The 22,922-nt window shown below is 38.2% G+C and overlaps 1 protein-coding gene and 1 pseudogene across 2 annotated transcripts in view; both read right to left on the reverse strand.

The window, feature by feature from the left end:
- ZFYVE9 (zinc finger FYVE-type containing 9) overlaps positions 1-22,922 on the reverse strand; it is a 180,384-nt gene that overhangs the window by 123,127 nt on the left and 34,335 nt on the right. The window lies entirely within an intron of this gene.
- Positions 10,790-12,326, reverse strand: LOC112823853 (nucleolar and spindle-associated protein 1-like; annotated as a pseudogene).

A 22,922-nucleotide genomic window follows, 5' to 3' on the forward strand; every position in this document is an offset into this window, starting at 1 on the left:
TTATTTATTTGACAGAGAGAGACAGTGAGAGAGGGAACACAAGCAGGGGGAGTGGAAGAGGGAGAAGTAGGCTTCCTGCTGAGCAGGGAGCCTGATGCGGGGCTTGATCCCAGGACCCTGGGATCATGACCTGAGCCAAAGGCAGACACTTAACGACTGAGCCACCCAGGCACCCCTAAAATGTTTTAAATATAGTTCAAGATACAAGGAAAAAATTTTTCACAGAATGCCTTCAAGATTCTGCTCAATGTCACCTCCTAATGTGAAATTAATAATCACTTAGTTCTCTAAGCTCTCATAATACATTTATATCTACAACACATTTCACATTACATGGTAATTTCTCCCTTTACAATCTGTTGCACTCCACTGAACGATAAGCCACTCAAGGCAGGAAACCCTTTGTTCATCCTTTTATTCCAAGACCCCAACAGTGCTTATCACATATAGAGGTATTCAAAATATCCAGGATGATTTAATTAAGTATAGCATATAACACATCTCCCATGACAAGTGGGACAAATAGCTCCTAAATGCATCTCCCTCCTATTTCTACAACTGCCTTATTTTAAGCCCTCATCAGTTCTCACCTTATCCCCCTTCTATCTCACCTACTTAATGGACACATCTCTGGATGTCAGTGATGGGTCTTCATTTGTTACCGCAAATACTACCCAGATTGATTGTGCTTTTCTAGCTAATGAATATATCCCCTTAATCTCTTCCCCCAAGAATGAAGTATAGTTTTTTAGCATGGCAATAGAGATTCTTTCAGAACTTGGTCTCTGCCTCTTTTCCAAACTGTTCTCCCACTACTTCCCTAAGCTCCAATCATACAAACTACCCCTATTTCTTGTGAGATGCTTTATCATGCTTCTCTATCGTTGCATGTTCTGTGCCTATATTGAGACACTTTTGCCACTCTTCTTTGCCTAGCTAATTTTCATTACCCAAGTTTCAACTCAAACTCACTCTCAACTCAACCTGGGAAGCCTTCCCTGATTCTTTACAGGCTGTTTTAGAAGAGTCATCCTATACTCATGTCATGTCTTCTCTCTACAAATGGCAGCACTTACCAAATTAATTTACATTGTCAGTATGCCTGTATACCTCCCCACTGAACTGTCAGTTCATTGAGAACAATGACTATGTCTTCATTTTCTGTAACCCAGGGCATAATCAACTTCATGATGAAGCTTTCTTCCACCCTGATAAATATTTGTGAATGTGTGTGTTGTAGGAGAAAGGGACAGTAAGCAAAACATGCGAAACAAAAACAGAAATTTCTCTAGTAGAAGAGAAAAAAAAAGTGACAAGGATTTAAATAATTGATTGGGTTTTTTGTTTTGTTTTTTTAAAGTAGGCTTCGCACCCAACATGCGGCCTGAACTCATGACCTGGAGATCAAGAATCCTATGCCCCACTGACTGAGCCAATCAAGCACAATAACTGGGAAATTTTATCATTACTCTATAATACAGGCACTTTGACATAATAACTACATTCTAGAGATTTACCTTAAGGAAATAATTGGATAAATATAAAAAATATGGAATAACTGTTAGATTGATGTTAAAATAGTAAAATATTGGGAAAAATCTAAATGTCAATTGAAAGGAGCCATTTATAAAATGGTACAAATGGTAAGATTCCATATTTGGGGAAAACTTAAAAGTTGTTTTTTTTAAAAAAATATTTTATTTTTAAGTAATCTCCACACCCAACATAGGGCTCAAACCTACAACCCCAAGATCAAGAGTTGCATACTCCCCTGACTGAGCCAGCCAGGTGCCCCAAAACTTAAAGGTCTTAAGAAACATATACCAAAATATAATAAAGAATCTCTTGGTAGTGTCTGGGTGATTTACATTTTTTTCAATCTTCTATAGTCCTAATTTTTCTTGGAATGAATGTTTATTATTTGTTAATAACAGGAAAGAGAACTGAGGATACATGAATCTCAATTAATAAAAACCCAAACTAGGGGTGCCTGGGTGGCTCAGTCAGTTAAGCATCCAACTCTTGGTTTTGGCTTAGGTTGTGATTTCAGGGTCCTAAGATGGAGCCCTGCAACAGGCTCCAGGCTCAGCATAAATTTCTTTCCTTCTCCCTCTCCATCTCCCTTTGTTCCTTCCCCTCTGCTCCTCTCCCTGGCTCTCGCTCTAAAATTAAAAAAAAAAAAAAAAAATCCCAAGCTACTTAAATTTTTACTTTCGAACATGAAAACTGGAAGGAAACAGGAAAGACAAGGATTTTAAAAGATCATCTCCCTGGGATATATAACAGAAGATTAAAATTTTAATTATATATGGGGAAAGAGAAAGAATCATCATCTAAAATTTAAAAACCAAGATTTTTTTTTAAATAAACCTATAAGGAAAATGACAGGAATAAAGATGATGTTTAAAATATAAAATGCAAGCAATTTATAAGAATCTCTGATGTGGACATGTTTATAACAGAAGAGATTTATGAAGATAATACAGATCTTTCTCAATTTATGATGGAATTATGTCCCAATAAACCAATCGTAAGTTCAAAATATCATTAAGTCTAAAACACATTTAATACATGTAACCTACCAAACATCATAGCTTAGCCTAGCTTACCTTAAACGTGCTCAGAACACTTACATTAGCCTACAGCTGGGCAAAATCATCTAACAGCTTATTTTATAATAAAGTGTTGCATATCTAATGTAATTCAGTGCATATCGTACTGAAAGTAAAAAAAGAGAATGGGTGTATGGGTACAGAATGGTTTTAAGTGTATTAGCTCTTTACTCTTGCAATCACATGACTGCCTGGGAGCCATGGCTCACTGCCACTGCCCAGAATCACAAGACAGTATCATACCACACGTCACTAGCCTGGGAAGAAATCAAAATTCACAATTTGACGTATGGTTTCTACTGAATGTGTACAGCTTTTTCATAATCCTAAAGTCTAAAAAATCGTAAGTCAAACCACTGTTAAATAGGGAACAATCTATAATTTCCACAATCCTGGACTCGGATTAAAAAAAAAAAAGAATAAGAAAACAAGAAGGATAAACTAGAAAACATTCTCAGTTAAACACTGTTTCCTATCTTGGCTCTGATTAATACTATTTACCACAGAACAAAGTCAGCATCTGCTTAGTAACCTAACTTCTTAACATTTTCACCAATAAGTCTAACAAGGAGTTAAACTCAGTATGTACAAAATTGCATTCAATCTTCCAAAGTCATTTTCTTGGTTCCTTATCCTAGTCTAGACAAGACTCTCAATTTAGGTGTTGCAGATTATATTTGCAAAGATATCTGCTCCAGTACCTGCCATCCCACATGATCTTCTTACAAGAGTGGTAAAATTTATGTCCCCTTCCTCTAAACATGGGCAGAACTTCATGACTACCTCAACAAATAGAGCAAAACAGAAAGAATACTACATAACTTTTAAAGCTAGGTAAAAGGTAACACAGTTTTTTGGGATACTCACTCTTGAAATCCAATTATCATGCTAGAGAGACCACATGGAAAGGCCATATGTAGGTGATTTTGCCCATGAACCTTTACATATTTGAATGAGCAAGCCTCAAGATGAGCAAGCCTCAAGCAACACCCAGTCACTGTCTGGCTACAGCTTCATGGAAACCCTAAGTGAGAACCACCTAGCTGAGCCCAGCCAATTCCTAACCAGAAGAGATAATAATTAAATCGTTGTTTTAAGCCACTATGTTTTGGTGTAATTTATTACATAGGAATAGATACATGCAACAGGTTAGTAATTTGATAACTTTTTTTTTTTTTTTTTAAGGGAAGAAGGGGCAGAGGGAGAAGAAGAGAGAGAATGTTAAGCAGAGCCCAACATGGGGCTCAATCTGATGACCAAGATCATGACCTGAGCCAAAATCAAGAGTTGGACACTTAACCAAATAAGCCACCCAGGCACCCCAATTTGATACTCTTTAATCCAATCTTATATAAATTTTCTAAAGGAAAGGGTAAGAACCATAAAAGGGACAGGCAAAAAAGAAGATGCATTGATAGCTGCCCCTCCTCTACTGAACTATTTAGCTCTGACTTCGAATTTGCACATCCCACTCAATAAAACAGCCTTTGAACTTCTTAGAGTACAGTTTAGGAACTATCTCATTATTCAAGCAAGAAGCTGATGAGGGAGGGGATCTTACTTTCTTCTATGGAACCTTATCAAAGTTTTCCTCTAAACAACATACAATATTCTACTAAGAGTTCTGGTAAATGCATTTTTCACCTCATCAACTTTCCAGTGCCATTTTATAACTCCTTATAGATCAGCACCCTGAAACCCACCTAGTTAACCAATTCCTTAATGAGTCCATACACCATTATCCACTCTGCTGACCAACTCAAAGCCTTGAATACCATTCTAGATACCATCCCTCCTCTCCCTTCTATCAATATTGCCTTTTAAATCTCTCAGGTCCATCCACTTCTATTTCCACTGCCATATCTCACATTTTTCTGTTGCCCAGATTTTTGTAAGATTCCTAACTATTCTCCTTGCCCCACTGTGTGTCCATCTAGCCTATTTTTTTGCAGATGCAAAACACAAATCTCATTATAATATTTTTGTACTTAACAACATTCAGTGGTACCCTACTGCCCTCAGAATAAAGTCCATACCTCTAAAACATAGTTCTGTTTGACTTGGTTTCTGCTTACTTCTCTAGTATGACACCTTCTCTCTATTCTCAGATTCTTACTCTATGCACTGGTCACCCTAATCAATAGAACTTTTAATCTTGCCCATCTCTATTCCTCAAAACAGGCGCTCATACTAATACATGCTATGATATGGATGAACCTTGAAAATATTATGCTAGGGGTGCCTGGCTGCTCAGTTGGTTGGGCATCTGCCTTAGCTCAGGTCGTGATTCCAGTGTCCTGGGATCAAGCCCCGCTTCGGGTTCCCTGCTCAGCGGGGAGTCTGCTTCTTCCCCTCCCACTCCCCCTGCTTGTGCTCTCTCCCTTGTCAAATAAATAAATAAAATCTTTAAAAAAAAAAGAAAAGAAAAGAAAAGAAAATATTATGCTAAGTGAAAGAAGACAGTCACAAAAGACCACATACTATATGGTTCTATTTATATGAATGTCCAGAATAGGCAAATCCTTAAAGACAGAACGTAGATAAGTGGTTGCCAGAAGATAGGAAGAGGAAAGATTAGGGAGTGACCACTAATGGGTACCAGGCTTCTTTTCAGTGTGGTAAAAATGTTCTGGGGGTGCCTGAGTGGCTCAGCTGGTTAAGCATCCAACTCTTGATTTCAGCTCAGGTCATGATCTCAGGGTTGTGAGATGGAGCCCCGAGTGTTTGATCTCCACTCTGGGCATGGAGCCTGCTTAAGATTCTCTCTCTCTCTCTCTCCTTCTACCCCCTCCCCCTCCCTCTCTTAAAAAAAAAAGTTCTGGAATTAGATAATGGTAATGGTTGCACAACTCTTGTGAATATACTGAAAACCACTGAATATATACTTTAAAAGAATGAATTTTGTGTTATGTCAATAATATCTCAATAAAACTGTTATCAAAACAGGCCTCCACACATTATTTAGGCCTGGAATACTGTGCCCTTCCACCGTTACTTTACTAATTTTTACTTCTCCTCCTTATCCTAGCCTACATAACACATCTTCTATGAAACCCTTCTGATCTAGGTCTCAAACAAATGTCCCTTCTTTCTTGTATAGCTTTTACTTCATCATAGCACTTATCAACTGAATTATGAATTTTAAAAAACTGTTGGGGCGCCTGGGTGGCTCAGATGGTTAAGCGTCTGCCTTCGGCTCAGGTTATGATCCCAGGGTCCTGGGATCAAGTCCCGCATCGGGCTCCCTGCTCCTTGGGAGCCTGCTTCTCCCTCTGCCTCTCTCTCTCTCTCTGTCTCTCATGAATAAATAAATTAAAAAAAAACAACTGTTTATCTCTCTCTTCCAGGCTACTGAGGTTTTTCAGCATAGGGACTGCTTCTGTCTTACTTATCACTGTATTCATGATACAGAGCACAGTATTTGGCACAGAGTAAGTGCTCACTAACCGTTTGTGATACACAGTAAAATAACTAAAGGGCTCACTTTCAAAGCTAACTTTCAAAGCACTTCCACCTAGGAAATTTTTCCATACAAAGGATCCCAGAGTTGTGCTTAGACTGCTAAGGCTTGTATGTATCTACTATTTCGAAGTCTGTTAATGCCAATAAAATTATGAATTTGCATACTGAAGAACAGTCCAAACTTAAAACTATGTTTCATCAAGGCTTTCTATCCATGATCACAATTCTTCAGACAGCTCCTATTAGTTTAACAACTTATCTTTTTTTTTTTAAACATTTCATCCATTTATTTGAGAGAGAGAGAGAGAGAGCACAAGCAGGGGGAATGGCAGGCAGAGGGAGAAGCAGGCCCCCCACTGAGCAGGGAGCCCGATGTGGGACTCGATCCCAGGACCCTGGGATCACGACGTGAGAAGAAGGCAGATGCCCAAACAACTGAGCCACCCAGGCAGCCCATATCTTTTTTTTTTTTTTAAAGATTTTATTTATTTATTTGACAGAGAGAGACAGAGACAGCTAGAGAGGGAACACAAGCAGGGGGAGCAGGAAAGGGAGAAGCAGGCTCCTGGCTGAGCAGGAGAGCCGATGTGGGGCTCGATTCCAGGACCCTGGAATCATGACCTGAGCCAAAGGCAGATAACCTAACAAATGAGCCACCCAAGTGCCCCACAACTTACCTTTTTAAAAGAAAAAGTGTGATTCAAGAGTATCTATGAATATGACAATGGAGTATCTAGCAAAACTGGGACTGGAATTTTTTAATTTTTTTGCCTTATAAGGCATTTTTTTTTACTATTTTTTCAATCTAAATTCAATTAATTAACATATAGTGTATTATTAGTTTCAGAAGTAGAGTTCAGTGATTCATCAGTCTTAGATAACACCCAATGTTCATTACATCATATGCCCTCCTTAATGTCCATGGGACTGGAATTTTAAATCAACCATTACCAATACATAATAGACTTTTTTCTCTGATGTTTAATCCAGATGAAACTTTTTTATGAGTAGTCAGTGGAATTTGGTAAAAGAGCACTGGTGCAGGGCTCTGGCAAATCCAGGTTTGAATTCATGTTCTAGCACTTAACAGCTAGGGCTGCTTTAAGCAAGTTACTTAACCTTTCCAAGTCTCAGTGTCTTTATATGAAAACTATGCTTTGCAGGATAGTTTTAATGATGAAAAAGAATGAGTTCATATAAAGTGCCTCTTTATCTGATCTGCCATCTAATATATATGCACTCAATAAATGGTAGCTATTATTATTCATCATCAAAAAGCTATCTGTGTGCAAGAATTACAAGAGAAAGGAAGAGTATAATTTGAACCATAACACCAACCAGTGTTTGTTTATACAATTAATAATCCATTGGGGCCACTGATCTTAAGTGATTAGCTCATCTGAACAATGAAAAGAAATACAAGAACAAAAAAGTAACCTGACAGTTATACTTTCTGAAAAGGTTAAGTATATTTGATCCTTAAAAAAACCCTTTGAGGGGTGCCTGGGTGGCTCAGTTAAGCGTCTGCCTTCGGCTCATGTCATGATCCCAGGGTCCTGGGATCGAGCCCCACATCAGGTTCCCCACTCAGTGGGGAGCCTGCTTCTCCCTCCTCCACTGCTTGTGCTCTCTCTGTCAAATAAATAAAATCTTTAAAAAAAAAAAAAGAATTAAAAAAAAAAACCTCTGAATATCAACACTCTCACTCACAGTGGCAGAAAAAATAAATTCAATAATCTTTGGGAAGAGCTTTATTCCTGCAGATCAGACCAAAGTACATTAAGAGAGCAGGATCTGGGAGCTGACATTGTTGCTACCCCACATTCACACAAGGCTTCAATTTCCAGCATATCAATCTGGCATCGTTCACAAACACTGAATTCTCAGTCAAGAGCTTTTAGAATCAGGTAGTTGTTTTCATACAGTACACCCTAAACAAAAAAGTGCAGTTTAACAAATATTTGGAAATGTGATAACACATGTGATGTATCAAATATACTGAAACTCTAAAACAGCAACCGATTTGAGATTAGCACTAAAGGAACATGTACAATTTTCATGTCTGCAGTAATAAGACTAAAGACCATAGAGATGAAATTGTGTAGATATGATAAAGGGCTGGAAACTATTCACATATACAACATCCCTAAAGTAGCACATAGATTTTTGTTCCATGACTGGAACCATTAATTAACTCTATATTAGCCCAAGTTCTACCTTGAATTTCTATGTAGTACATATCTTTTAGATTATATTTGCCAACAGAATTATAGAATTGCCCCCCTCTCACCCCAGGCCCACATGTAAATTTTTATTGCAAGATTAAATGCCATGTTCCAGGAACACTTATCAGCCTAACCAGTTTATTAACCAGGTGTGCACTCCTGATCTAAGGTGAATGAATTACAGACCCTTCAACACTTCCAGAGACATACAGCTGCAATACCTACCTTTGGATTCTGTGAAATATCCTGGTATCCTTATTTAAGTCTCCTTTTTTTCTTAAGCAAGCTTTAACTTGCAACAAGAGTCTTAACAAATATATCCCAACAGTTTGATATAAATTGAAACAATGTCAAAATCACAGTTTCAACCTTAATTGCATACCCAAAATTTCAAAGATCAGACACTAACTCAGATATTCCATAATCTACAAGTAGATAATAAATGAGAGACAAATTCATTAGAAGGAGGGTATCTTTTGGATCATTCTAGGTAGCAGACTAACAGGGTGATACAATTTGTATACCACAACTACCATGCACCAAGACTAATAAGAGTATATGTAAAACTGGATTGTGACTCACTACTAATCCAGTAACTATAAGTGATATATTCACAAAATACCAACTACTGGAAAACTAGCCAAATTGGTAGGTTCTTAATACTTGCAGTAGGGGCACCTGGGTGGCTCAGTTGTTAAGCATCTGCCTTCGGCTCAGGTCATGATCTCAGGGCCCTGGGATCAAGTCCTGCATTGGGCTCCCTGCTAACCAGGAAGCCTGCTTCTCCCTCTCCCACTCCCCCTGCTTGTGTTCCCTCTCTCGCTGTGTCTCTCTGTCAAATAAATAAATACAATCTTAGCCCGGTGATGGGTATCAAAGAGAGCACGTATTGAATGGTGCACTGGGTGCTATACGCAAACAATGAATCATGGAACACTACATCAAAAACTCATAATGTACAGTGATTAACATAACATAATAAAATAAAATTTTTAAAAAAATACTTGCAGTAAAACTAGATACTATGTATGTATGCTCTCATTTTGACAACACTTTGGGAGCAGAGTATTCTGTATCTTGCTTTTAACAATGTCAAATTTAGGAAGAGGAAAACCTGAACTGTCTCAGCCAAAGCTTGGAACAACTGAGTTGGACAAAATAAGTCCATGCTAAAATTACTTATGCAAATTATGAATACCATGCATGATATTATTTAATGACGAGCTAAAGAAAATTTCTAACTATAGATCTCTCCCAGTTCTATCTTTGGCTCCCTTTTCTTCTAAAAGTCTTCAACTACCATCTCCATACAAATGACTCTCAGATTCTCTAACCCTCACCTCTCATTCAAATTCCAGTGCCACAGCTTCACCTATCTGATACACACTACTTCTCCATTGGATATTACACTAAACCTCAACTTTCAAATAGTGAACCCTTCACATTCAAAAGGAATACAATCTCAAAGAGTTATGTACTCCCATTGTCTCTTTTTCACCTCTCACTCATGCCCCCCCCCACTCTTTTCTGGCTTCTTTCCCATCTTAGCAACATTCAATTACAGCGAATCACATTTTCATCCTTTATAAAAGTTTTCCTCCATGACTTATTTGCCACTAAAAATTCTGATTCTTCTCCTACTTCATTCTACACAATCTTAAATGTTGAAATTTCTGTGCTCAGTCCTCAAGAAAAAAATGTGATTTATATTCTTTTTTTTTGCCACCATGAGAAAACATTTATGAAAATCTTAATCACTACAAAGCTCAGAAGCTCCACTTAGATGCAACAAACATGGCTATGATGCTAAGCAACTCTAGTCTTTTTCATAAAGTAAGATGTAACTCTGACAGTGTGTTGATCCTTGAAGCAGCAATCTTTAGATTTCAGTATGGCCCTGCATATTTTTAAATAAGTAAGGCTAGAATGAGCTATAAAGTTTTTAAGAATATATGGAGTGACAGATGGCAATTACATCAAGTGATCTGAACAAACATGCATAGGTAACCAAACACTTCACAAAGGTAGAATATTTATGCCATTACCAGCCCATGTGGCTGTTTCATTAAGACCACTCAATTTTCTAGAGGAAGAAGGGGTGGCTTTCTCAGCTTGTTATTGGTCCAAGTGCTACTAATACTAAAACCTGTAGTAGAATTACCTACCATCAGGTAAACGCTTCTGTCTAGAAGAGGATTCCAGTTCTGTCAGCAGAGGGAACTGGACATTAAAAATCTACGTCAAGAATCTATAGGATGACTCTCATTAGAAAACTGAATTGGACAGAGACTTAGGTAAAAACCATTTCAAAGAATTTGTGTGCTTTAAGGTTAGTAACATCTTTTCAGAGATGTAGCATGTGAAGAACCCACCAACACTACATAGATAGCAAACAAAGAGCAGGAAAAAGTCTTGACTAAAGTGGGGAAGACAATATTTACACTAAAGAAAGGATTCAGAATAAAGTAATATTTATAGGATGTTAAAAAATTAATCTTCAGCCACAATGAGGCCTCTTTGAGCTCCCAAAACCTTTGCTTTCTTCTCCTTTCATTTTTGCTCATGTTGCTTCCATTGTTCCTCCCTTTGTGTGGCTCATAGTTGAGGGAACCAGACAGACTTACTTTGAGATCAAACACTGGTTTCCTACTAGAGACTGAAGTCTGTGCTGCCTCACTTGTCCACCTGAATGGGGTGACAACAGAAGCAGAATTCCCATTTGTAGTCTTTAACTTTTATGTCCCAAGCATAGCCTGGCCTTTTGGGGTACTCCCAGATATGGTCACATGTGGAGACTTTCTGGCTGGAGTCTACCCTTATGCTCATTATTTTTTTTTAATTTTTTATTGTTATGTTAATCACCATACATTACATCATTAGTTTTTGATGTAGTGTTCCATGATTCATTGTTTGTGCATAACACCCAGTGCTCTACGCAGAATGTGCCCTCTTTAATACCCAACACCAGGCTAACCCATCCCCCCACCCCCCTCCCCTCTAGAACCCTCAGTTTGTTTTTCAGAGTCCATCATCTCTCATGGTTCGTCTCCCCCTCCAACTTACTCCCCTTCAGTCTTCCCCTCCTGCTATCTTCTTTTTTTTCTTAACATATATTGCATTATTTGTTTCAGAAGTACAGATCTGTGATTCATGCTCATTATCTTTGACAGCAGCTGAAAACCTGACATTCATTTTAGTTTCTGAGAGAACGGAAGGCTTGGCGGACCCCTTCCCACACAAGGTGCTCAGGCCTACAGCACCCAGGGGCCAGCCCTGCAAGTGGCGCTGGCTGGTGGGAGTACAACCCACAGGGAGCCTTCTCTGGAGAGGAACTGGAGTCACCACCACTCCCATAGTGACCGGCTGCTTCTTCAGTTCATTAAATGAAATGTGTTCTTCAAAATGTTTTTTTCTCTCAATATAATGATCACTCCATTTCCTTAAAATGAGCCTCATGAAGCTTCTTAGGAGTAGTGCTTATAGGTCTTTTACTTTTTCCAGGTTTGGAAAACCCATCTGTGTAGAGAGGCTTTTTTCTTTCTGAAGGTACCTTTGAATCTTCATTACCATTTATTCTTTTTCCTGAGGAAACCGTATTCTCCTCTCCTTGGCTCTCATCTGGTGGTGAAGGAACTTCTGCATCATTCTGAGATCCCGGTTTTCCTGCTTCTCTTGATTCTGGAATTCAGTGTGATCACTTATTTTTATCTCTAAATGATCCTGCTGGGAGTCAGGGTTCCTGTGGACTATCCTGCACCCTCTCCTTGTTTTGGTGACATGGACAACTGGCTCCCTCTCAGCTTGTTCTTGGATGCTGCATTGCAGGCTCATCAAAAGACGATACAGAAGTTTGATTTCCATCCTGATTCTCATTTTTTTTTTTTTTTGCTTCATGTTTAAGGTGGGCTTTCAAGGCTTTTAACAACTTGTCTGCCCTGAGGTTAGCCTGGAGGCCCAAACTCTTGGCCAAGTTCTGCAGATGGCTGTTCCTGAAGGAGTCCAGCTCCTCAAGGGAGGGTACAGCCATGCATCCAGGCGACCACACAGAGGACACATACTCCACCCTCAGCAGCGCAGTTCAAAACTCTGGCACCTGATTTATATTCTTTTTTAAGGGAATTCTATCCACTACCATTTCCTTAACACCATCTGTTAACAAGTCCCAATTTCCTTTTATCTACTTCAGACCTCTTTGGATTCTAAGCCTATATATACAAGGGCCTATTCATGTCTTTGTATCTCACAGACATCTCAAACTCAGTAAGTATATCTACTCTGATACTAATCAGTGCTGTTTCTTCTCCAGTCCCTATATAATCATCCACCCAGTTGTGCATGATATAGTCATTCTGTATCCCTCTCTCTCCATGATGCTCAAAATCAACATTCAACCATCTCCTAAAATTGATGAAAATCCATTTACTCTGTCTACAATCATTACCTTGATCCAAGCTCCTATTAACCCACATCTGGATTACTGTAATAATTTTTTCAATGATCTTCTTATACCTATTTTTTTCTTTTTATTTCCCCTCCCTCCCTCTCTCATACCTATTTTTGCTGCCAACTCCCCAAATCCATTCTCCACTCAGCAATAAAGTAATCTTTCAAAAGAACTAAACAAGGGTCAAAAAAAAAAATGAAAAGAGAAAATTTTAAAAACCTTGAGACAAATGAAAAACAATACAGTTTATGGGAGGAAGCAAAAGCAGTTCTAAGAGGGAAATTCATAGTGATACAGGCCTATCTCAAGAAACAGAAAAATGTCAATCTTTTATACCTCAAGGAAGTAGAAAAAGAAGAAAAATGAAGCCCAATGTTTGTAGAATGAATGAAATAACAAAAATAACAGAAATAAATGGAGACTAAAAAAATAAATTAAGAAGATCAATGAAATTAAAGCTGGTCCTTTGAAGAGATAAACAACATAGACAAACCTTTAGCTAGACTAACCAAAAAAAAAAAAAAAGAGTGCACCTGGTGGCTCAGTTGTTAAGCATCTGCCTTCGGCTCAGGTCATGATCCCAGGGTCCTGGGATCGAACCCCACATCAGGCTCCCTGCTCCATGGGAAGCCTGCCTCTCCCTCTCTCACTCCCCCTGCTCGTCTTCCCTCTCTCACTGTGTCTCTCTCTGTTAAATAAATAAATAAAATCTTTAAAAAAAAAAAGGGGGGGGCTCAAATAAAATCAAATATGAAAGAGAAGAAAGAGAACTGATACCACAAAATACTAATGATCATAAGAGACTACTAAGAACAATTATACACCAACAAATTGGACAACCTAGAAAAAATGGGATAAATTTCTAGAAACATACAACCTTCTAAAACTGAATCATGAAGAAATAGATTAAGCCAATTACTACTAGTAAGGAGACTGAATCACAAATCAAAAACCTCCCAGTAAATTTACAACCAAGAATACTCTATTCAGCAAGATGATCACTCAGAATTGGAGGAGAGAGTTTCCCAGACAAGCAAAAATTGAAAGAGATAATCACCACTAAATCACATACAAGAAATGTGAAATGAGGGCACCTGAGTGGCTCAGTTGGGCACCTGACTCTTGTTTTCAGCTAGGGTCGTGATCTCAGGGTTGGGGGATTGACCCGTGAGGGCTCTCTCCCTCCGCATCAGCCCCTCCCACCACTCTTTCTCCCAAATAAATAGGCCTTTTTTTTTAAGACTTTATTTATGGGCTCCTGCGGGGCTCAGTTGGTTGGGTATCTGCCTTCCACTCACATCATGATCCCAGGGTTCCTGGGATAGAGCCCCGCATTGGGTTCCCTGCTCAGCAGAGAGCCTACTTCTCCCTCTCCTTCCGCTGCTCCCCCCCACTTGTGCTCTTTCACTCTCTCTCAAATAAATGGATAAAATCTTTAAAAAAAGATTTTTATTATTTGAGAGAGAGTGAGAGAGCAAGAGAGCAAGAATAGCGGGGAAGAGGCAGAGGGAGAGGGAGAAGCAGACTTCCTGTTGAGCAGGGAGCATGATGCAGGGCTCGATCCTAGGACCCCAAGATCATGACCTAAGCCAAAGGCAGACGCTTAACCAACTAAGCCACCCAGGTGCCCCAATAAATAAAATCTTTAAAAAAAAAAAAAAAAGGAAAAGAAATGTGAAATGATCTCAAATCAGCAAAAAAGAAAAGGCCATAACTAGAAAGAAAATTTATGAAAGAAATCTCACTGGTAAAAGCAAATAAAAAGTAAAGGCAATGAATCAGCCACTTAAAAAGCTAGTATGGGGGTTTCTGGCTGGCTCTCAGTTGGTAAAGCATGCAACTGTCGATCTCAGGGTTGTGAGTTCAAGCCCCAAGTTGGGCACACAGCTTACTTTATTTTTTAAGATTGATTGATTGACTGATTTCACAGAAAGAGAGAGAGAGAGCACAAGCAGGTAGAGCAGCAAGGAGAGGGAGAAGCAGACTCCCCGCTGAGCAGGGAGCCTGACATGGGGCTCAAACCCAGTACCTTGGGATCACGACCTGAGCTGAAGGCAGATGCTTAACCAAATGAGCCATCCAGGTGACCCCATAGAGCTTACTTTAAAAAACAAAATTTTTTAAATAAAAAGCTAGCTTGAAGATTAAAGGGCAAAAACAGCAAAATCAATTATAACTACAAAAAGTAGTTAAGGGATATGCAAACTAAAAAGCTGTAAATATGACAACAAAATCACAAAATGAGAGAGGAGTAAAAATGTAGTGCTTTTAGAATGCATTCAAACTTCAGCAACTATCAGCTTAAAATAGACTGCTATATGTTTATGTAGATACATATGAATTTTATGGTAACCACAAAATAAAAACCTGCAAGAGATACAAAAAAGAAAAAAAAATAGAAAGGAACACCAACATAACACTAAAGCAAAGCATCAAACCACAAGGGAAGAGACCTAGAGAATAAGAAAGGAACAGAGAAGAACTACAAAACAACCAGAAAACAATGAACAAAATAGCAACAAGGACATACCTATCAATAATTACTATAAATGTAAATGGACTAAATTCTCCAATCAAAAGACATAGGGTGGGGTCACCGGCATGGCTCAGTCAGTTAAGCATGCTACTCTTGATTTCAGCTCAGGTCATGATCTCCGGATTGTGAGATCAAGCCTCCAGCTCCACACTCAGCAGGGAGTCTGCTTGGGATCTCTCTCTCTCTCTCTCTCTCTCCTTCCCTCTGCCTCTCCCCCCACTCTAAAAATGAAATAAATACATCTTTTTAAAAAAAAAAGGCATAGGGGGCGCCTGAGTGGCTCAGCCGTTTAGCATCTGCCTTTGGCTCAGGTCATGATTCCAGGGTCCTGGGATCGAGCCCCACATCAGGCTCCTTGCTCAGCAGGGAAGCCTGCTTCTCCCTCTCCCACTCCCCCTGCTTGTGTTCCCTCTCTCACTGTCTCTCTCTCTCTCTCTCTGTCAAAAAAAATAAATAAAAATCTTAAAAAAAAAAAAAAAGGCATAGGGTGACTGAGTGGATTAAAAAAGAAGCTCCACTATGCTGCCTACAAGAAACTCACTTCAGATATAAAGACACACACAGTGAGGGGTGCCTGGGTGGCTCAGTCAGTTAAGTAGCTGCCTTTGGCTCAGGTCATGATCTCAGGGTCCTAAGATCGAGCCCCACATCGGGCTCCCTGCTCAGTGGGGAGTCTTTCTCTCTCTCCCTCTGCTGCTTCCCCTGCTTGTGCTCTCGCTCACTCTCTCTCTCAAATAAATAAAAATCTTAAAAAAAAAAAAAAGATACACACAGTGAAAGTAAAGGGATGGAAAAAGATATGCCATGCAGATGGAAACAAAAAGAAACTGGAGTAGCAATACTCATATTAAACAAAATATGTGATATACCACACATTAACAACATCCATTTATGACAAAAACTCTCAACACAGTGCACACAGAAGGAACATACCTTAACGGAACAAGGGCCATATATGACAAACCCACAGTTAACATGTTCAACATCAAAGCTAAAAGTTTTTAGCTTTTCCTCTAAGATCATGAACAAGACAAAGATGCCCACTCTCAACACTTTTATAGTCCTAGCACAGAAATTAATCAAGAAATAAAAGGTATCCAAATTGGAAAGAAAAAAGTAAAACTGTCACTATCTGCAGATGACAGTACACTATATATAGTGTACCTAAAGACTCCACCAAAAAATGGGGTGCCTGGCTGGCTCAGTCAGTTGAGCATCTGACTCTTGATTTCAGCTCAGGTCATGATCTCGGGATTGTGGGATCAGGTGCCCCATCAGGGTCCGCGCTCATCGGGGAGTCTGCTTGAGATTCTTTCTCTCCCTCTCCCACTTGTCATGCTCGCACATGCGCACTTTTGCACTCTCTCTAATGAATAAATAAATCTTTAAAAATAAATAAATAAAACTTAAAAAATAAAGACTCCACCAAAAAACTATTAGAACTAATAATTGTATTCGGTAAATAATTGAATTCTGTATCACAGGATACAAAATTAACAAAGAAATTGGTTGCATTTCTATATACTAATAAAAATCTATCAAAAAGAAAAATTAAACAATCCCATTTACAATTACATCAAAAATAAAATACCTAAGAATAAACTTAGCCAAGGAGATGAAAGATCTGTACTCTGAAAACTATACTACACAAATGAAAAAAACTGAAGACAACACAAATAAATACAAAGATGTTCTGTGCTCAAAGGTTGGAAGAATATTGCTAAAATGTCCATATCACCCAAAGCAATTCAATGCAATCTCAATCAAAATTCCAATGACATTTTTCACAGAACTAGAACAAAGAACTTTAAATTTGTACAGACACAAAAGACCTCAAATAGCTAAAGCACTTTTAAGAAAGAAGAACAAAGCTGGAGGAATCACACTCCCAGATCTGAAACTATATTACAAACTTATAGTAATCAAAACAGTATGGTACCTGCATAGAACTAGACACATTGATCAATAAAACAGGGAAGCCAAAAATAAACCCACACATATTTAGTCAATTAAATTACAACAAAGGAGCCATGGATATACAATGGAGAAAGGACAGTCTCTTCAGTAACTGGTGTTGGGAAAGGCAGCCACATGCAAAAGAATGAAACCAGACACCTACCTTACACCATATACAAAGATCAACTAAACATGGATTAAAGACTTGGACATAAGACCTGAAACCATAAAACTCCTACAAGAAAACATAGGTTGTAATAAGCTCCTTGACACTGGTCTTGGAAATGATTTTTTTAATTTGACTCTAAAAGCAAAGGCAAGAAAAGCAAAAATAAACAAGTGGGACTACATCAAACTAAAAAGCTTCTGCACTGCAAAGAAAACCATCCATGAAGTGAAAAGCAGCCCACTGAATGGGAGAAAATATTTGCAAATCATATATCCAAAAGATATTCAGAACTCATACAACTCAATAGCAATAAAAACCCCCAAAGAATCTAATTATAAAATGGGCAGAAAATGTGAACAGTCATTTTTCCAAAGAAGATATACACATGGCCAACAGGTACATGAAAAGGTGCTCAACCTCACTAATCATCAGGGAAGTGCAAATCAAAACCACAATGAGATATCATCTCACACCTGTTAGAATGGCTATTATCAAAGAGATGAGAAATAGCAAGTGCTGACCTCTTTGACCTTGGCTGCAGCAACTTCTTGCTAGACACATCTCCAAAGGCAAGAGAAACAAAAGCAAAAATGAACTATTGGGACTTCATCAAGATAAAAAGCTTTTGCACAGAAAAGGAAATAGTCAACAAAACTAAAAGGCAACCCACAGAATGGGAGAAGATATTTGCAAATGTCTTATCAGATAAAGGGCTAGTATCCAAAATCTATAAAGAACCTATCTAACTCAACACCCAAAAAAACAAAAAATCCAATCAAGAAATGGACAAAGACATGAACAGACGTTTCTTCAAAAAAGACATACAAATGGCCAAAAGACACACGAAAAAATGCTCTCAACATCACTCAGCGTCAGGGAAATACAAATCAAAACCACAATGAGATACCACCTCACACCAGTAAGAATGGCTAAAATTAACAACTCAGGAAATAACAGATGTTGGTGAGGATGCGGATAAAGGGGGACCCTCTTACACTACTGGTGGGAATGCAAACTGGTACAGCCACTCTGGAAAACAGTATGGAGGTTCCTCAAAAAGTAAAAAATAGAGCTACCCTACAACCCAGCAATTGCATTGCTAGGTATTTATCCAAAGGATAGAAACACAGTGATTCAAAGGGGCACCTGCACCCCAATGCTTATAGCAGTAATGTCTACAATAGTCAAACTATGGAAAGAGCCCAGATGTCCATCGACAGGTAAATGGATAAAGAAGATGTGGTATATATATATACACACACATATATATACACACATATACACCATATACATATGTATATACATATATATGGAATGGAATATTACTCAGCCATTAAAAAGAATGAAATCTTACCATTTGCAATGATGTGGGTGGAGCTAGAGTGTATTATGCTAAGCAAAGTCAGTCAGTCCAAGGAAGACAACTACCATATGATTTCACTCATGTGGAATTTAAGAAAGAAAACAGATGATCATAGGGGAAAGGAAAGAAAAAAATAAGATGAAAATAGGGAGGAAAACCATAAGAGATGCTGAACTCTAGGAAACAAACAGGGTTGCTGGAGGGGAGGCGGGTGGGGGTAAACGGGTAACTGGGTGATGGGCATTAAAGACAGCACTTAATGGGGATGCCTCAGTTGATTAAGCATCTACCTTCAGCTCAGATCATGATGCCAGGGTCCTGGGATCGCGTCCTGCATTGGGCTCCCTGTTTAGCGGGGAGTCTACTTCCTCCTCTCCCTCGGCCCCTCCCCTACCCCCTGCCCATGCACGCTCGCTCGCTCACTCTTTCAAATAAATAAATAATATCTTAAAAAAAAAAAAAAAAGGAGGGCACCTGATGTAATGAGCACTGGGTGTTATATGCAACTGATCAATCACTAAATTCTACCCTGGTAACTAATAATACAGTTTATGTTAACTAGATTGAATTTATATAAAGACTTAAAAAAAATAATAAATAACAAGTGTCAGCAAGGATGTGGAGAAAAGGGGATCCTTGTGCATTGTTGGTGGGAATGTAAACTGGTGCAGCCACTATGGAAAACAGTATGGAGGTTCCTCAAAAAATTAAAAATACAGGGGCACCTGGGTGGCTCAGGCAGTTAAGCAGCTGATTCTTGATTTCAGCTCAGGTCATGATTTCAGGGTTGTGAGATCAAGCCCAGCACAGAGCCTGTTTAAGAGTCTCTCTCCCTCTCTGCCCATCTCCCCACTCTGTAAAAAAAGAAAGAAAAAGTTAAAAATACCAGGAACAACCTAAGTGACCATCAATGGGTGAATAAAGAAAATTGGTGTGGGAGTGCCTGGGTGGCTCAAGCCCTGCATAGGGCTCCAGGCTTAGCATGGAGCCTGCTTGAGTTTCTCTTCCTCTGCCCCTCCCCCCGACTTGTGCGAGCACTGGAGCTTGCTCTTTCTAAAATAAATAAATCTTAAAATTAAAAAAAAAAGTTCTGATCACAAGAAAAAAATTCTGTAACTACATATGGTAACAGATGTTAGCTAGACTTACTGTGGTGATCATTTCCCAGTATATACAAATATTGAAACATTATGTTGTAAACCTGAAACTAATAAAATGTATGTCAACTATGCCTCAATAAAAAAAACAGAATTGCTATATGGTCTAGCAATTCCACTTTGAGTATTTATCTAAAGAAAATGAAAAATCCAATTTAAAAAGATATCTGCACCCCATGCTCATGCAGTATTTAAAATAGCTACGACATGGAAACAACCAGTGTCCATCAATGGCTGAATGGATAAAGATGTGGTATGTATTTACAGTGGAATTCTATTCAACCATAAAAAAGAATGAAATCTTGCCATCTGTGACAACATGGATGGACCCTGAGGACATTACAGTAAGTGAAGGAAGACAGAGAAAGACAACCACATGATCTCACTTATATGTAGAATTTAAAACAAAAGAATAATCCTAGCTTGTAGATACAGAGAACAGACTGGTAGTTGCCAGAGGCAGGGGGAGGGGGATGGATGAAATGGGTGAAAGGAGTCAAAAAGTACAATTCTAGTATAAAATAAGTCATGGGGATGTAATATGTGTACAGCATGGTGATTATTGTTAATAACACTGTATGGCACATTTGAAACTTGTTGTGAGTAGATCTTAAAAGTTCTCATCATACAAAAAATCATGTTTTACTATCTATGTATGTCAACAGATGTTAACTATACTTATTGTGATCATTTCAAAATATGTACAAATATCAAATCATGTTATACATCTGAAACTAGTATATGGCAATTACACAATTTAAAAAAGATTTAATCAAATGATTCCTCATCTTGAAACTCTTCCATTGATTTCCATTGTACTTAAAATAATATATTAAAATAATATCAAAACTAACTATGACTTTATAAGGTCCTGCATAATTTAATCCTGCAACTCTTCAGCTCATTCTTTTGCCATTTTCCCTCCTACTTAGTTCTCTCCATCCACACTGGCATCTTCCTCTTCCTCGAGAGTATCATGTTTCCACCTCTGGTCCTTTTATCCATGCTCTTCCCCTCCTTGGTTTGTTGTTTCTGACTCGTTTCTTCTACCTCTATCCTCCTGGCTAATATAAACTCACTCAACTTTCAGGTCTGAGAGTAAATGTTAATTCCTTAAGGAAGAGCTCCTCTGACCCTCAGCATAGGTTTTATGCACAGCTCTCTTATAACTCTATAATTATTTTTGTAACATTGTAAAATATCAGCTGATATGAGGACAGGTTACATGATTATCTTCTTCACCAAACTATTGACAGCACTTAGCAAGCAGTAAATAAATATTTTTCTATAAATACATGCCAATATATTATAAAGTCACTAATAAACACAACTACAATTTCTCCTATTAAACACCATGTTGTCATTGGTCAATCCTCCCAGGCTTCATTGATGTTTATGATGATCTTCTATTTACCAATCCTTATAATTTGTTGATCTCTACCCTCTTGATTTCTCTACCACTTCAACCAAGACTCCTTAAAAGAACCACTGTAAATTTTGCATTTCAACATCTAGGATACTCAAAACAGGGAGAGAACATTCACTAGATGAGAGCTTTTACAAATGATATGGTAAGGTTCCCCGGCCAGTAGTGTATAATACAATCTGCTCAATGACTGACAGTGTATAAGAGCATTCAGAATGTGAACAAAGGTAAGAATATAGTGAGTGGCGCCTGGGTGGCTCAGTGGTTAAACATCTGCCTTTGGCTCAGGTCATGATCCCAGGGACCTGGGATCAAGCCCTGCATCCAGCTCCCTGCTCAGCGCGAAGCCTGCTTCTCCCACTCCCCCTGCTTGTGTTCCCTCTCTGGCTGTGTCTCTGTCAAATAAATAAATAAAATCTTAAAAAAAAAAAAAAAAGAATATAGTGAAATAGATTATTTTGTATATCCTTTAATGTTGTTGAATTTAACAAAAACTTCCATAAAATAGTTAATCATCAACACTCTGTGTGTCCATTTTTTGGAGAGGGGAAAAATAATAATGTTATTTATTGTCCACTTACTATGCATGAGACCCTGCTGCTGCAAGTGCTTTATAGGTATTAACCCCTTAATCCTCTTAAAAACCCTAAATAGTGGGAATGGAATTAAGCCCTCCAGCATGTACATATACTACAAGAAGGCACAGATTTTGTCTTAATCCTCCTTGTTGTATCACTGGCATCCAAACAGTGTCTGGTATATGGTAAGCACTCAAATATTTGTTGAATGAATAATGAGGAAATGGAGGCAAAAAGAAGTTCAGTAACTTGCACAAAGTCACACAGAGTGGCAGCGCCAGGATTAGAACTTAGGCAATATGGTTTCATATCCCAGACTCTTAACCACTGGGTATGTATATATTTGGAAACTACATTCCCCCTTCACTTCTCCTCTTTAGCATTCAGAAGTAAATGCAATGTAGAAATGCTTCCATGAGCCAGAAGTTCTCCTCACTGTTCTGCTAAAATAAAAAGAAACTCTAGTTTAATAACATATAAACACTAGATTACAGTATGTCTGAATTTATGAATGTTCCCACTAGAGTTACAGTCCTCAGAGCAGAGCAGGAAAAGAGATATAGATCAACGGGTTGCTAGAAGGTGTTTTTAAAATATATATACATGTCTGTTATATTCATACATATGTTATTTAACATAGGATTATAATTAGTTACCACCACACAGAACAGTGTGAAATGAGGCATGCATGTACATAGTCTCTTTAAATAGCTAAAGAGCATTTCATTATATGGATGTATTACAATTTAACTCTCATCCCTATCAGTATCTAGATTGTTTCCATATTTTAATATCTATACACACTATAATGAATCTTTATAACATGTGTCTTTACACTTTAATATATGATAAATCCCTAAAAGTGGCATTTAAGACAAAGGTAGTATACATTTTAAATTGTAATAAACATTGCCAAAACTTCCACCAAACATGCTGTGTTTCTGTGTTTTTTTATATTTCCTCCAAGAGTATATAAAATTTTTTCTATACACTC

This window comes from Callorhinus ursinus, unplaced genomic scaffold, assembly GCF_003265705.2.
Source record: "Callorhinus ursinus isolate GAN/ISIS: 27379988/994484 unplaced genomic scaffold, GSC_fseal_2.0 scaffold9, whole genome shotgun sequence".
In the NCBI taxonomy this organism is placed as follows: Eukaryota; Metazoa; Chordata; class Mammalia; order Carnivora; family Otariidae; genus Callorhinus; species Callorhinus ursinus.